This window comes from Ambystoma mexicanum, chromosome 1p, assembly GCF_040938575.1.
Source record: "Ambystoma mexicanum isolate Mex_15411 chromosome 1p, UKY_AmexF1_1, whole genome shotgun sequence".
Classification (NCBI taxonomy): domain Eukaryota; kingdom Metazoa; phylum Chordata; class Amphibia; order Caudata; family Ambystomatidae; genus Ambystoma; species Ambystoma mexicanum.
The window spans coordinates 1,063,368,023-1,063,384,341 of NC_090921.1; positions in this window are offsets into that span (position 1 = coordinate 1,063,368,023).

A 16,319-nucleotide genomic window follows, 5' to 3' on the forward strand; every position below is an offset into this window, starting at 1 on the left:
CTACAACACACTTCTCATTCTCTCCACCCCTTCTGTCCTCTAACTCTGTGCCTCCCTTCCAGTTCGCACCTTCTTAAATTGTCCATGTTGCTTTTATGGACAAAACAGACATGGGCATGATTTACAAAAATGTTTTCAATTGGACTTTCCCATGTTACAATATTTTTGTAACTCAGGCCCATGGTCTTTGATAACTAACTGTACCACCCACCCATGCGCCCATCTTCCACCTTTCATACCAACAAACATGCACCCAGCAGCTGCCTGTCTACTTGGCAATCCCAACTGCACACTGAACTCATTTCCCTTTACCAGCCATTCTACTCCCGCACAACCCCAATGAACAGTCCATGCCCGAAAGGCAAAACTTGTTAGTACACAGCAGAGTATAAGTCCAAATCCTGGGCATCTCGTATGACAACACAAACTCTATGCCCCATTAGCTAACCCACCTAGACTCAGTAGCAAACAGATATTGGGTATTTCCATTCTGCGTGCATCAACTCCTTAGCTTTCAAATTTTGCTTTTCCCTTTGTCACCACTAACTCAACACCTCCCACTCTCTTACACTTATAATACATAAAAATTCAGGCTAGGAATGCTTTACTTGCTGTACTTGGCCACTCTTGAAGGGTTGATTAAATGTGCTCCTATATGTTATTGTGAACTGTAGGGAGCTCATGTGGCTCTTGTGTGTAATTTGGCGGTGGGGACCTATTACGTTTCCACTGTAACGTAAGCGGGTCCCCACAGCCTAATTTTTATGATTACGGTAGCATAGAAGTGTGTACACCGCATTTTTACCTTCAGATTTGTGCTCTGCATTGCAAAGTGATTAAACACTGCCTGGCATGTTGGTATGTCTGAAAAAAGTTTACTTTCCATTGTGAGCACCACTGACGGTCCACTCGTCAGACACATAGCATGTGTTTAACTGGTCTTGACACAGTGCCTTGATGTCTTTGGGCTTAGGCGCTTTACAAATGATAAAATAAATAATTAAGAAGGGAAGACTGTCATCAGTAGTTTTAGTAGTGTGGCGAATTGAGTAGATATGAACGGATGGGATTAGATCTTCTTCGTAAGTCAGGGAAAATCAATATATAATGTGCAGATGTGGTGTCAGACGGAGTAGGGGGTGAAAATGATGTGGTGTCATCCTGGCTACCCCCACCATGCCACATGAGAGAGGCAGAGGCTCACCACGTTCCAAACATAGATGCTCCTGCCCCTTTAATGGAATTAAAGAGTGATGATCCCACAGAGCGAGATGAGCCAGGTCGCTCTGGCCCTCTCGCGTGGGCACAGAAATCAGATATAAATGTATAGGGGAAAGAGCAGGAACTGAATACGGAGATAGAACCTGAGCAATCCACTAGTCACCTTCCAAAGCACCAACACTCATACAACTAAGACCAGTTAGATTAAGGGAGTCCATCCCAAGGTGTAAAGGTGGGCCCAATGTATCGCTCTAAGAAAAACAATACTCATCATTGGAGTACTCAAAGTGCACAGGAAAACCCAACTTTATTGAAAACATCAATCCTCGGCCGGGACAGCATACAATCAGCTCTCAACGTTACAATAGATGTGAGTGTTTTTTAAACAAAAGACACATCAACTGTGTCATACTAATACAATGTCAATTGCAAAACATATGAATACTTTTGATTGGTTAACATTGAAACTACACATAGAGCACATGGGTGGTAGTTCTATGATTGGATTAGACATATCTGATGGCTCCTCCTGGGCCCAACCTATTTCAGATAATACAGTCAATAATATCATTACATTGATACTTAACAGGTTGGCATTGTTCATTATATGCAGTGTAATATAATGGATTTTGATTGGTTGGCAGTTTGCTCACCAACCTCGGACATACTGACAGACATCAAGATACGAGAGAGGGACATACGGTGGGGGAGAGAAGTTGCTTCTGAGAGCCTAACAGTCTTACAATTGTTTCTCTCTTGCGATAGTCTGAGCGGATATACTTCTTCTCCGATCTTCTCAAGGGCTATTTTGTTCACCTTTTGTATTAACTTATACTAGATAGACAGTCTTCCTTTTTTGGGGCTCTATAATTCAGCCCTGCAACTTAAGGTGACTTCTTGCTTCTCGCTGTGCGCCTCCCTTCATTTACTGAAGAAAAATTCAAACAGGAATTTGTTACCTAGCTTGCATGTAGTTCTTTCTACTTCAGAACATACATACTGCAAGTATCTGTTTACATACCTGTATGTTATTATGGCTGTTATTTTGTATCCGTAAACCAGCTTCTGTCTGTTTTTCTACCAAACATACTCTTCTTTTTAATTGCTGGGGACGCCGTTTCGGACAAGCTCTATCCTTGACTTTGCATCTATAGGTAGAGAAATATAGTATTTGTCCATTTATGCTAATCTTCCTCTTATGTACATATTCCATCAAAGAGATGCATATCACCCCCCTCTTCACTTACTTGTTGTGCTTTGTAGCGTGGTTTGAATCTCGCCCGTACTAACGTTACTTGGGCTAGGTCTACTCGATCTGAAAGACATACGCAGCCTGCATTAGGTTGTATTTCCTTACTCTTCACAACCAAATATGCAGCCTATTTGTATGTTATAGTTGTATAATTTAGCATTTCTTTACCTCTTTATTCTGGCATAACTGTGTCCTGTGACTGTATCCAAATGGTTTTATGCTGTGGATGCCGCCCCTCCTTGTGTGTTAATGTTTGTATGTTGCCTAGCAACCTACTCATCTCGCTCTAGTCAGTGTCCTTTGCAAAACGGAGAGCGCCATCTTTACGTGGATAGTTGCGCTTGCATTTTCTATCACAGCCTACATAGTACATGGAAAATCAGGGCTTTTAGCCATTGTGTGTAAAATATTTTTTATTTTATTTTAGGTGTCTACACTCTCGTGTAAAAATGATGGAATTTGACATGATAAGGATTACACCACAAAAGAAAGAATCAGAAGGATGAAAAAAAGACCCGGTGAATTTCAGCCATGAGAAGGTGTTCCCACATTCAAGAGAAGACTTTAAGTATCAAGAAGGCTACACAGCTACAGTCCAGAAAACGTGTAACATTTCGCAATACATCATAATGTTTGACAGATGAGTGCTCAGGAGATGAACCAAGATGTCAAGAAAAATGAAATAGATATAGAGGAAGACAACAAGGAGGACCCTACTATCAAAGACCAAGGGGATGGAAAGGGAGAGGTAGAAGAGGACAAGATGGAATATCTTTTTTGGAACAGGACCAAAGAACATGGGAACTGGGACCAAGGCTCATGAGGAGTCACCAAACCTTATAGTGAATCTATCAAACCATATTTTGTCTCCCACAGAGAAAACCATACTAAATAGAGGTACAAATAAACACGATAACTTCAAATTTAGAATAGAATTTAAACAGTTCATGCAAACAATATATATGCGCCTGTTTTTTTAAGACAAAAAATATGATTCGATATCTAATGGGCGTCTTGGGAGTGTACCTTTACCGGCCTATATCCCGGGTTAGAGTCTCAACCAGAGTCTTTAGCTCACCATCCATTCACAGAAGAGAAATGTCCACAACATAACAGTCTTTGTATTGCCCAAGGGCAGTCCGAGCACAGAAATGGCAGGGAATTCTCTTCTGAACAAGAGTACCAACAGCAACCCCAGACACGTGTTTCGGCCTGGTTGGGGCTCGACAGTGAGGTGGAGCTGTGCCTCTCTAAGAACAGTGAGCAAGGGTCCACATTTGGATTACCTTAGTAACGTAGGGTGAAAACCCAACGCTACTTAATATGCACAAACAAAGGGGGCTCCTGGCAGTGTCTCTTTATTCGCCTATATCCCGGGTTAGAGTCTCAACCAGAGTCTTAGGCCTCCATCAGAGTTTACACCCCAGTCACACAGTCACAGTGCTGAAGCTATAGTATTCGAGAAAAGAGTCCTCGCAGATCTTGAAAAAATGGAGAGTATCAAAAAGGAACATTTAAAAATATCTCGAAAATTTAAAGGGAAACGATCAAGGACTTAGCAAAAAATGAAAGAAATCATCATACGGAAAGCAGACAAGGCCGGTGGGATCGTTGTTCTGGACAGAGAGAATTACATTGCTGAATGATTAAGACAATTGGACGACAGTATGTGCTGTTTGAAATTAGATATAAACCCCATGGAAAGATTACAAAGAACTATCAAAATAAAAGTCGAAAAAGCCCTGGAAATGGGGTGGATATGTAAACAAGAGGCCAGATTTTTGACCAATGAAACACCTAGAGTTCTGCTTTTACTCTGCCTAAGATACACAAAAACCTTAATGCACCACCAGGCAGACCTATAGTGTCAGTTATCAGTTCAGTGTTGGAACCTTGATCTAAATTTGTAGACGTATACCTAAAACCCCTAGTTTAGCAAATAGCAGACTGTTATCCCTTCCCTTCCAAACTGGTGGAAAGAATGAATTTCGACTCCACAGAAGAAACCTTAATAAATCTGGATTTCATATCCCTCTACATTATGATCTCACAGGATAGAGCACTGATGATGCAAGCAGAAGTACTACATGAGAAACCGATTCCAAACAACACCCCACATTCCTTTATATTGTGGTGTGTGGAAATTACACTGACAGAGAACTATTTCATGTTCCAGGATATGTTTTACAAACAAATCCATGGCAATGCCATGGAAGTGACAGTAGCCCCTAGAACAGGCAATTTATAGGTGTAAATGCTGGAAGAAATAAAGATCTACAGATACCTTAATCCATATAAAAATAACATGACCCTCTGGAAAAGGTACATTGATGATGTCCTTATTGTATGAAAGGGGAAGAATAAAGAAGAAATAGTCAAGTTAATTGAATGGCTTAAGAATCAAGACAGAAGCCTCCCATTCACAATAGAGTGTAAAGATTCCGAAATCAATTTTCTTGACATAACCGTCTACAAGGATAGACTAAATTAAAAACTAGCAGTCAAACTTTACCCCAAAAAAACAGACAAGAATGTACTACTCCAATTCGAGAGTTTCCACCCCAAACACACAAGAGAAAATTTGCCATTTGGGCAATTCCTCCGTCTAAGAAGGAATAGTTCATTGAACGATGATTATGAAATCGAGGCTAAGTCTCTAAAAATTTACTTAGGAAAAGAGGATATCCTAAAACATTGGTCAAAATGCTTGCCTAAGAGCAAGCAACAACAATAGAGGGGCAATCCTGGAATATAACACCAAACAAGACGTTGAAGAGGACAGATTTGTTTTTGTGACTACTTTCTCTTATCACTCTAACATAATTACTAAGGTCATTAGGAAAAATTGGAAAATGATGCAGAAAGGAAAACAAAACATTGGGTCTGCCATTAATGGCCTTGAAAAGGAGTCAGAATTTGAGGGGCCAAGTTATGAGGAATTACATCTGTCCTAAATTGCAGAAACAACCAAGCCTTACCTCAACATAACACAAGAAGACGTATACCATGTGGGAAAAGCAAGTGTTGTAATACCACTATTAGATCTACAGAGGTATACATAGGCTTAGGTACAAAGTGGCAGCAGAAAATATCGACAAATTGTAACTCGAGATGGTGGTATATGCAACCTGGTGCCCCTGCCCACTGTTATATATTGCAAAACTATAAGGAAAATCAAAACGAGGATAAGTGAGCACAAGCGCTGTATCCGTAATAACGTGAAGGAGGCACCAATGGTTGAACACTATATAGTGCACAGACACAATTGCAAACAAATAAAATGGACAGTGCTGTATAAGTTACCTTGAAGTATTTACAGTAACGCAAATAAGATACACCTTTTTCAGACAAGAACAGGAACTTCTTTTTCTGACAAAATGTGACCAAATAGGATTGAACAAAAATATTGCGTGGCATAAGATCAGATAATAATGGCAGGATAGTCCCAATGTGTAACAGACCGATGCACATTATATGGTCTATAGGGACAAATACATCAAGAGAAAGAAAATGGTATAGTAGTGACAAAAGAATCTGAATTGTGTGATAGAACAGGCCCATAATGGGGAGCTTCTTACCCTTAGAGCGTACCCTATAAAACATAGTGAACAATGAGAGAACTGTGGGTGGGACTATAACATAATATTAGGTGCTATACACACAAACAATAATTAAAAGATTAACCAACATGGCATTAGCATGTCAAATTCCATCATGTTTACACAAGAGTGTAAATACCTAAAATAAAATAAAACATATTTTACACACAATGGGTAAAAGCCCTGATGTTCCATGTAATATTTAGGCTGTGATTGAAAATGGCAGTGCGACTAGCCACGTAAAGATGGTGCTCTCCGTTTTGCAGAGGAAACTGACTAGAGCGAGACGAGGGGCATGAGTAGGTTGATAGGCGACATGTAAACATTAAAACACATGAGGAGCGGCGGTGTCCACAGCATAAAACTATTTGGATGCTGTCGCGGGACACAGTTATGCCGGAATAAAGAGGTAAAGAAATGCTCAAGCTAATGCAACCTGCGTACGTCTTTCAGATCTTGTCCACCAAGCCCAAGTAACATTAGTATGGGCGAGATTTAAACCACACTACTAAGCACAAAAAGTAAGTGAAGAGGGGTAGATATGCTTCTCTTTGATGGAATATGTACATAAGAGGCAGAATAGCATATATGGACAAATGCTATATTTTTCTACCTATAGATGCAAAGTCAAGCATAGAGCTTGTCCGGGCCGCCGTCGCCAGCAATTAAAAAGAACTGTACGTTTGGTCGAAAAACAGACAGAAGCTGGTTTACGGATACAAAATAACACCCATGATAACATACCGGTATGTAAACAGTAACTGCAATATGCATGTTATGAAGTAGATAGAACCACATGCAAGTTAGGTAACAATTGCTTGTTCGAATATTTCTGCAGTAAATGAAGGGAGGCGCACAGCGAGAAGCAAGACGTCACCTTAAGTTGCAGGGCTGAATTTGAGAGCATCCAAAAAGGAAGACAAACACTTCATTAATAAAGGCTATCTGTCTAGTATAAGTTAAGACAAAGGGTGAACAAATAGTCCTTGAAAAGATAGGAGAAGAGGGATATCCGTTCAAACTATTACAAGAAAGAAGACATTGTAAGACTGTAAGGCTCTCAGAAGCATAGTAAATAACACATTGTTTTTCTTAGTAAACGTAGGTTGTATATAAGGTTTTAGAAGGAGCAGTAGCCCCTGTAGAAGTTCTATGGATGGTTGCCAGTGAGGAGAGAATGAAACATGTTGGGCAATTTGTTGGTTAAATAGATCCATGTTTGGGTTTTAGAAACACTTGTAAGATTTGTTTTGTGATCAAATGTGTAGTGCATATGAATTAGGATGTATCAGGACTAAACACGTTAACATTGTAGCACATTGCATTTTAAGATTGATTTTAGGTTATGTGTTGTAAGCATGTATTGGCATTTATGTTGTCTAAGTGAAATTTGATGCTGCTCTTATGCTTAACTTTAAGATACAAATGTGTTTTTAAGGAATTCCTGAATCCATTGTTTTTCTAATTAAAATGTATATGAGCAAAATTAATGGTTACTTCATCCTATTATAGCAGTCCAGGTAGGTTTCAAGTGTTTATGAGATACCATTCTTATGCACCTGGACATCAATGGCTGTCTGTGCTCCTATTAATTTAATCAACTTGGGAGGCTGCTGTTTTGCATCCCGAGAACTGTTACCTTCCCACTAGGTTCTGCTCACCCACTACTCCCTTCATGGTGTTCCACCCTTGGTGGTCATTTTGAACTACTGTCTGTGCATCTTGGATTCTCTTACTTTGTTAATTCTTGGGCCTGCTGCAGCCTCCATGTTAAGAAATGGCTGTTCTTCTGCACTTTTGCGTCCATGTTGGTGCTTCATAATGGTGTCGGGTGGTTTCATATTCACCTTGTGCATCTGTCATGTCTTGGTTTCTCTGCCTGTGCATACTGTACCCTTATCTACCTATAGTTTCATGTTTCCTTCCAATGTAGTGAGTTTCTCTCTTGATATGCAGGAACATACGTTACTTTTAGTTTCAGTACACTACTTGTACATTCTTCAGCCTATATTAATTCCCTACTAGTGTGGTTCAACCTAACTAATCCTTTATGACAGCTCTAAAAGCATTCATGGTTTACTGTTTTATTAACTCTGCCTCAACTTGTATCATTTCTCACCCCTAGGCTTATGGGTCAGCGAGGCCTGTATATACACTTTATCATTTTTAGAGTTTTGCTCTCCGAGGGGCAGAGGTTGGTACTGGCACATTTATCTGCATTTACACTCCTCACTCTGGTTGATTCATCGACCACCCCCATACTTCTTTCCTGCACACTTTAACCATGCTTGAGAAGCCATATTTTTGTGACCTCCTCCCCCCTCAGCCTCCCTCCTTGTGTTACATACTCTTCTGGGCCACATGTCATGAAACAACAATCACCACCCCCTTCACAATCTACCCAATATTCTATGTAGTTGTGGGGTTCAGCAGGACATTTGAACAACATCCCAGGCAGTTCAATACGATTTTCTATAGAATACATGTAAGGTGGCTCATCTGTTTGAGTACACTTATGTATTTTATCACCCACAGTTACTATTATTGTGATCTCAAGTGCCTTTTTTCAGGCTTTTTGCATTGACACAGTGCTATTTTCAGGACACAAATAGCTGTGAGGACCAGTACCACGATAGCCAATACAATTTTAAATGTGTTTGCTAACCAGGTGGGTACCCATGAGAACAGGTTATTAAACCAGTCATCATTTTCAATGTCTTCCACCTCTAACACCATGTTGGTGGGCAGCTCTTGTATTGTGCTTAAAGCCTCCGTTAGGGACTCGTTCTGAACATCGTTTGCTGGTGTGAACGTACAGCAGCTAACACAACGTAAATGCCCCTTTGCATTTCCATTATAAGATCAAGGACATACCTATTTTGGAGAGTCATTAATCCAACAGCTCTCAACTTTTTCTTTATTGCATTAAACCCCTTCACCATTGCATTTATTCTCTGTAGCAATTCCCATCTAGTTATTTGTAGCCATTTGTCATTGGTTGCTTGCTGCTTGCAAGTCAGGGGCTAGATAGGAGGTAAGAACATTGCAGTTCTACCGAACAAATTATGTTTGTCTGGTATGTCTTCATAGGTCTCCCAGAGGGTGATTTTCTTCCACAAATCCTCCTTCTCTTGAGGCATGCACCCCTGCTGCTCTGCAATTTGTGTTATCAGCAGTGTATTAAAACATTCTTTCATGACCATGTTACATGTGGATTGTGAGAAACCTGAAGACGTCCTCACATTTTCTCCTTCTGGATCCTTTGCTCAGGTGGCCAGGGAAGGGCCATCGTGCTTGAATCCCGACCCTGGGGGCGGACAAGCGAGGGAGGATCACCTGAGTAGGGGGTCCTTGGGGAGTGAAAGGGGGATGCCTGAGGCTAAGACACAGTATCCCCCTTCCCAATTAACCATCACCCTACTCTCCCCCAGCTTTTATGGGACACTACCATTCCTAGCCTATTCCCTCCCTCCCCATTTCCTACATATACTGGGACAAGGAAGAGGTGACCTGGAGTTAGGAAGATTACCTATGGAAAAATTACTGTGAGGAGGAAAATTAAGGAAGAGGCTTACTACACTACACCACTAGGCTGTCCGTTTGTTGATGTCAGGCAGAGTCAGGCACTTGACAGCAGTTATACACACCTGCACTCTGTTAAATACCACTCAGGGACTGACCAGGAGGAAAGGGGTCCTAAGGGTCAGGAATGTCCTATTAATTGGCCCAATGATAGTCAGGCAAGATAGGGCAAGTACTCACACCTGAAACCTCTTAACAGTCCTCAGGTGTAAAAAAAGGTTTGGCCTTCATCAGTGCAAGGAGCAGCAGTTGGGAGAGCAGAAGGGAGGCTGTGTTCAGCAGGGTATCCCTTCTTGGTCCCAAGTAGGTTTTGGCAGCAAACGCGGTGCGAGCTGGGGTTGCTGGAGGGACCGTGCAAGCCAGGAGAAAGGAGGCAGCAGCTCTAAGAGCCTTGAGGATACGGAGGAGAAAAGAATGGCAAAGTAAAAAGATGTGTGCAAAAGGGACGGCAAATTAACAGAAGTGTGCAAGAGGCATGGCACAGTGTAAAGTGTGCAAGAGGCACGGCAAAGTGGAGAGTGTGCAAGAGGCATGGACAGATGAAAGGTGAGAAAAACAAGGACAGAGTGAATTAGGCAAAGGAAGGAAAGGGTGCCAGAAGAAAAGTACAGAGTGTAAGGGGAGGGGCCAGAAATCAGAGTGGTCGTGCATGGGAGGGGCAAACTACCTGCGTTCTCGAAAGTCTCTGATACTGCCCTGTGTTGACCAAAGTGGGTGTACAGTGTCACTTGATAGAATAAGGACTTCGACTACCCTTAGAAAAATCAGTTGAGGGAACTACCCCATTAGAGTTAGGGCCATTTAGGCATTTCACCAATCATACTCATTTCTTAATAACAGATTTTAAACGGTTTTCTTTGAGTCTGTGTCTCTCTTGATGCTATGCTTGTCTCACAGTATTTATTTGGGGCAACTATAATTTCTGATATTTCTGTTATGTCTCACACACAACAGTGTTCCCTCTGGCAACGTTGGAAATGTAGGGTACTCTGTGTTTGTGTTGCCTTTAAGATGGCGGCTCCTGCTCTGTGTAACATTGCAGTGGATTCACACTGTACGTGGTGCATGTCCAGCTTGCCTCCTGTATCCTGCCCAGAAATACATAAAGCTTCCTTTTGCATGGGAAAGGTTGTGTCGCTACTCCAGCTACCAATGGTCTGTGAGTTTGTGCCTATTCTTCTCGACCTCTGGTCTGTATACTCGTGTACCTTGTCTTTCTGTACCTTTGCTTACCTATGTCTTCTTCTATGCTATTAGAGTCACTCTACCCTCTAGCTCTAACTACCGAAATTACTTCCCAAAGCTTGTGCAGTCTCTGAAGCCACCCCACTGAGGTAGGTTTAATTTAGACAGCTAGCTGATTCTTACCCTCTCATCTTCCATGTTTCTATGTAGCGCAAGAGTCTCCCTCATTGTTTGAGCACCAGTTGTGAATTACTTTGGACACACACCTGCTAGAAGCAAGGAAGAAATAACTGTACGATCTGCACACAGCGCTCAACCTGTTATACCAGATTTTCTACCCATAGGGTTCCCCTGGGGGCTCCTTCCTCCTGCACTTTCTTTCCAATACAGTATAGCAGAGGGTAGGGGCTACCAGGAGGCTTCTCCTAATTTCATCTGACCACTGTAGCTGGAAGGCCAGACCTTCCTCTTCACTAAAACCCATAAAGTGAAAGTTAGCAATGCCTCAAAAATCAACAAAAATAAAAAAAGAATATATAAATATAACAATGAATCAAATGCGGCAGCTAGTAGCTGCTGTACAAAATCTGACTTAAGAAGTGCAGGCCCTTAAACAGGAAAATGCAACATGGCGTCAACAAGTAGCAGTTTGCTCCCCTGTTGTTTCAGAAGTACCTCCATGGCCATTGTCAGGCAGGAAGTACGATGGTAATCCACATAAACTCAAGTAATATCTTGATGCCTGTATATCTTGATGCCTGTATGGTACAATTTGCTTTCAAATTCTTCTTCTTTCCTTCAGAGAGAGACAAAGCCGGGTTTATGATTTCTCATTTAGCCAGTGCAGCCCTGGCCTGGGCATCTCCATTTGTTACCACTAATAATGCTATCCTGGATTCTTACCACATCTTTTTGAATAACCTCAAAGCAATGTTCGGCAGACAAGAAATTACTGTTTCCTCGCAAGAAAAGTTGTTAGACTTCAAACACGGGTCCCAGGATGTATTGACATACATTACACGGGTTAAACAACCGGCCGTGGATACAGCGTCAACAGTCGATGCCCTAATAACACTGTTTAGATGGGGTCTTACTGAGGAACTTAATGATGAAATAGCCTGAGTTCCAAGATCGGCTAACTTAGCTGAAATTATACCCTTAACTATGCAATTGGATTATCGTTTGCAGGAATGACATACCGAAAGGAAGAAGAATCGTAGTGTCCGACCCACTTTTGAGTTATCTAAAGTACCCCAAAGGTTGGTTGGGTCAGGTGAGCCTATGCAATTAGGAGATACTCGAGGTCCCTTAACCTTAGAAGAGCAGAATCGATGTAGAAGCTCTGGGCATTGTATGTATTGTGTATCAAAGAATCATTTGGAGGTGAATGTCCCATACTCCACCCAGGAGACAAGGAAGGTTGGGAAACGCAATATCCCAACCATAGAGGGAACCATGGTTCGGGATGAAAGTGCTGTTTCCCTTATTCATACAACTACCTCCTGGACTCCTTCCATGCTCATCCTGAAAGTAACTTTTTGTTTTCTAGCAAGGAAATCCTCAATATCCCAGCATTGATTGACTGTGGTGCCCCTGGCATATTTATTGATGACTATTGGTTACTCAACAGAGGGATCCCTCGAATTCCCAAGGCAGTTGCCATCCCTGTGGAGGGTGTGGATGGAAACCCTTTGACCTCAAGACCTATCAGCAAACAAACTGCCCCATTGGAATGTACATTGCCTCCCATGTGGAAGAAGAAACCTTTGATATTATCGAAGCGGCTCATTACCCAGTCATTCTGGGGCTAACATGGTTGCGGCATCACAACCTTTATATAAATTGGTCCACCGGATCCTTTTTCCTATAGTGAGAATATTGTATTATGCATTGTCTCTCGGAGGGGTCGGTGGGACTACAAATACACCCGCCACCATCTCCAGTGCCACCATGCACATTTGTAGAAAACATTCTAACCATCCCAGAAGAATACAGGACATTTCAAGAGCTTTCTCTAACCCTAAATTGTCAGAACTGCCTTCTCACCGAAGAGACAACTGTATCATTAACCTCCTGTCCGACCAACCCATACCCTTTAGATGGATGTATCTCTTTTCTGAGAAGGAAAAAGAAGTTTTGAAGCTGTATTTTCAACCTAATCTTCAGAATGTGCTTACAACAGAATCTACTTCCCCACGGGCCCCTCCTTGTTTTTTGTCCCCAAGAAAGACACTGACAAGCTTCGACCTTGTATTGACTATAAAGGCTTGAATAAGATCACAGTCCCTGACAGGTATCCCATGCCTTTAATCCACAACATACCTGAAGCCGTGAAACGGGCATCCATGTATACTGAGTTAGATCTTCCTGGGGCTTATCACCTTATTCGTATGAAGGCAGGGGGTGTATGGAAGACTGCCTTTCATACTCCTTTTGGACATTATGAGTACCGAGTGATGCCCTTCCGCTTATCTAATGCTCCTGCAATTTTTCAACGGTTTATGGTTTGTGCGTTTTCTGATTTTTTCCTCCACTCTGTAATAGTGTATCTTGATGATACACAAATTTTTTCACATAGCGAAGTCAAACACATCCAGCTAATACAGACAGTATTACATCATGTGAGAGAGAATCATCTGTTCTGTAAACCATATAAATGTGCATTTCATCCATCAGAGGTCACCTATCTGGATTACCTTCTATCTGCATTTGGAATCTCTTTGGATCCCTGGAAATTCTTGGCCTTCTTACACTGACCCCCTCCCCAGACTGTAAAGGAGTTACACAGATTCCTATGTTTTGCCAATTATTACCAAAAGATTCATCATGGATTTCTCCGATGTCATCCTTCCTTTAACTGCTTTACTCAAAAAGGTACCTTGTATAAATGGATGGAGAACACTCAACAAGTGTTCTCCTCTGCTCCTATCCTTCAAACTCCCGACCAGAAGAAACCATTCATTTGAGACGGATGCTTCTCGCAACTGCTTGGGCACAGTACTTAAATAGCTCTCTGCATCCAGGACGGAAGGTCCAGTCGCCTATTTATCCAAGACATTCTCTTCATAATAGGTAAACTACACTGTTCTAAAGAAGGAATTACTAGCAATCCAAAGAGCATTCCAAGAGTGGAGACACCTTTTGCTGGGATCCTGACATCCCATGGAAGTCAGAACAGACCATCAGAAACTAAAAAGCTTGCAATACAAAGAGACCTTTTCCCAAGAGCAAAATTTGGCATCTTAGTAAAAAAATGTCTTCACAATGTGCTGAACAAATCTTGGGTGAATCACAAGGATTACCAATGAATCGTGGAGGAATATGGCATCATCCATAAGGGTGGCTTTTATTTCAACAACCATCAAGTATTCATTCCAACCTTTAAAGTGCAGAAAGACGTCTTGAGGATGTGTCATGACACTGTGGCGGCAGGTCATCGCGTGATCACAAATACTCTTGATCTTATACAGAGGCATTTTTGGTGGCCGGACATTGCAACAGATGAATGTGATTAAATCTTCTCTTGTCTGGCATGTCTACAGACCAAATTTCCCCAGAAATGCCAGTTGGGTCAACTTGTCAGTCTTTCAATCCCAACTAGACCATGGCAAGTCATTTCCACTGATTTTATTGTGGATCTGCCCGTATCAAATGGTTGTACGTCTATTATGGTAACGAGTGATTACTTCACAAAATTTCCACATTTCCTAACCTTACCTGCAGTTCCATCCGCAGCATAGATGTCTAGACATTTTATTTCTACAATCTTCTCTCATCATGGGTTACCAGAGATTATTGTTTAGGATAGGGGTTCCCAATATATCTCCAGATATTGGAATCAAGTATGTTCCACACAGAACATCAGAAGGGCCTTGAGCTCCCGGTACCATCTGCAAACAAACGGGCAGACTCAACATCTCAATCAGACTCTGGAAGGAAATCTCTGTTGTTTCATTTCAGCAGCACAGGATAACTGGGAAGAACATTTACCCATGGCAGAATTTGCATACAATAATGCCAAGCATTCTGCTCTTTCTATTTGTCTGTTTATGTGAACCTATGCTTTCACCCCACATATTTCCCAACTACCACTCTGAGCGCCTCCGCCTTTGCTGATGTTGACGCTTTGATGAACAACATCCAGTTAGGACATAAGACGGCTTGTACAGCTCTTTTGGATGCCCAAGCACGAGTAAAGCATTTTGCAGATCTGCATCACTCATCAGCTCCTGTGAAATCTCACTGGGGGTTAAAGTGTGGTTGGCATTACAGTTTCTGCCTTGACATTAGTTGCTCTCCAAGCTCTCCCCCAAATATTTTGGTCCTTTCCTTCTTTTGCCCTCCATGGGGTCGGTGGCCTTTCTGTTGCAACTGCCTCCATCCTGGACCGTATTCATCAGGTGTTTCATGTGTCTCAACTCAAACCTCGCTTGGAGAACCATTTTCATTATGGTGATGTGCAGCAACCTCCTCCAGTGATGACGTCCACCAGCCCTGGATATGAGGCGGCAGATATCTGTGACTACAGATATTTTTGGGACAGACGTCAATTCTAGGTGGATTGGAAGTGATATTCACCCCCTGACAGGACTTGAGAACCAGCATCCTCAGTGCATGCCCCCATCTAGCATGCTTGTTCTATCGTATGCACCCCGGGAAGCATGGGGGTGTAGTTTGGAAGGGGGCATACTGTCATGTCTCTCACACAATGGTGTTCCTTCTGGCAGAGTTGGAAACGTAGGGTACTGTGTGTTTGTGTTCCTTTCAAGATGGCATCTTATGCTCTGTGTAACTTTACAGTGGATTCACACTGTATGTGCTGCATGTCCAGCTTGCCTACTGTATCCTGTCTGGAAATAGATAAAGCTTCCTGTTGCCCAGGAAACGTTGCGTCACTACTCCAGCAACCAACGCTCTGTGAGTTTGTGCCTATTCTTCTCGACCTCTGGTCTGTACAATCTTTATACCTTGTCTTTCTGTGCCTTTGCTTACGTCTGTCTTATTCTACACTACTAAAGTCACTCTATGCTCCAGCTCTAACTACCGAATTGACTTCCCAAAGCCTGTGCAGTCTCTGAAGCCACCCCGCTGAGGTAGGAATTTGTTTAGACAGCTAGTTAGACTGAGGTTCCCATGCAGCAGAGCTGATTCTTACCCGCTCATCTTCTATGTGTCTATGTAGAGCAAGCTTCTCCCTCATTGCTCAACCCCCAGGTGTGAAGTACTTTGAACCCACACCTGCTAGAAAAATTAAAGAAATAACCGTACAATCTGTGCATCGCGCTCAACCTGTTATACAGGGTTTCCTACCCTACAGGTTTTCCCTGGGGTCTCCTTTCTCCTGCACTCTGTTTCCAATACAATAGAGCAGAGGGTTGGGGCTACCAGGAGGCTTCTCCTAGCTTCCTGTGACCACTGCAGCTGGCAGGACAGTCCTTCCTTTTCACTAAACCCCATGAAGTGACAGATTCTGCATCTGC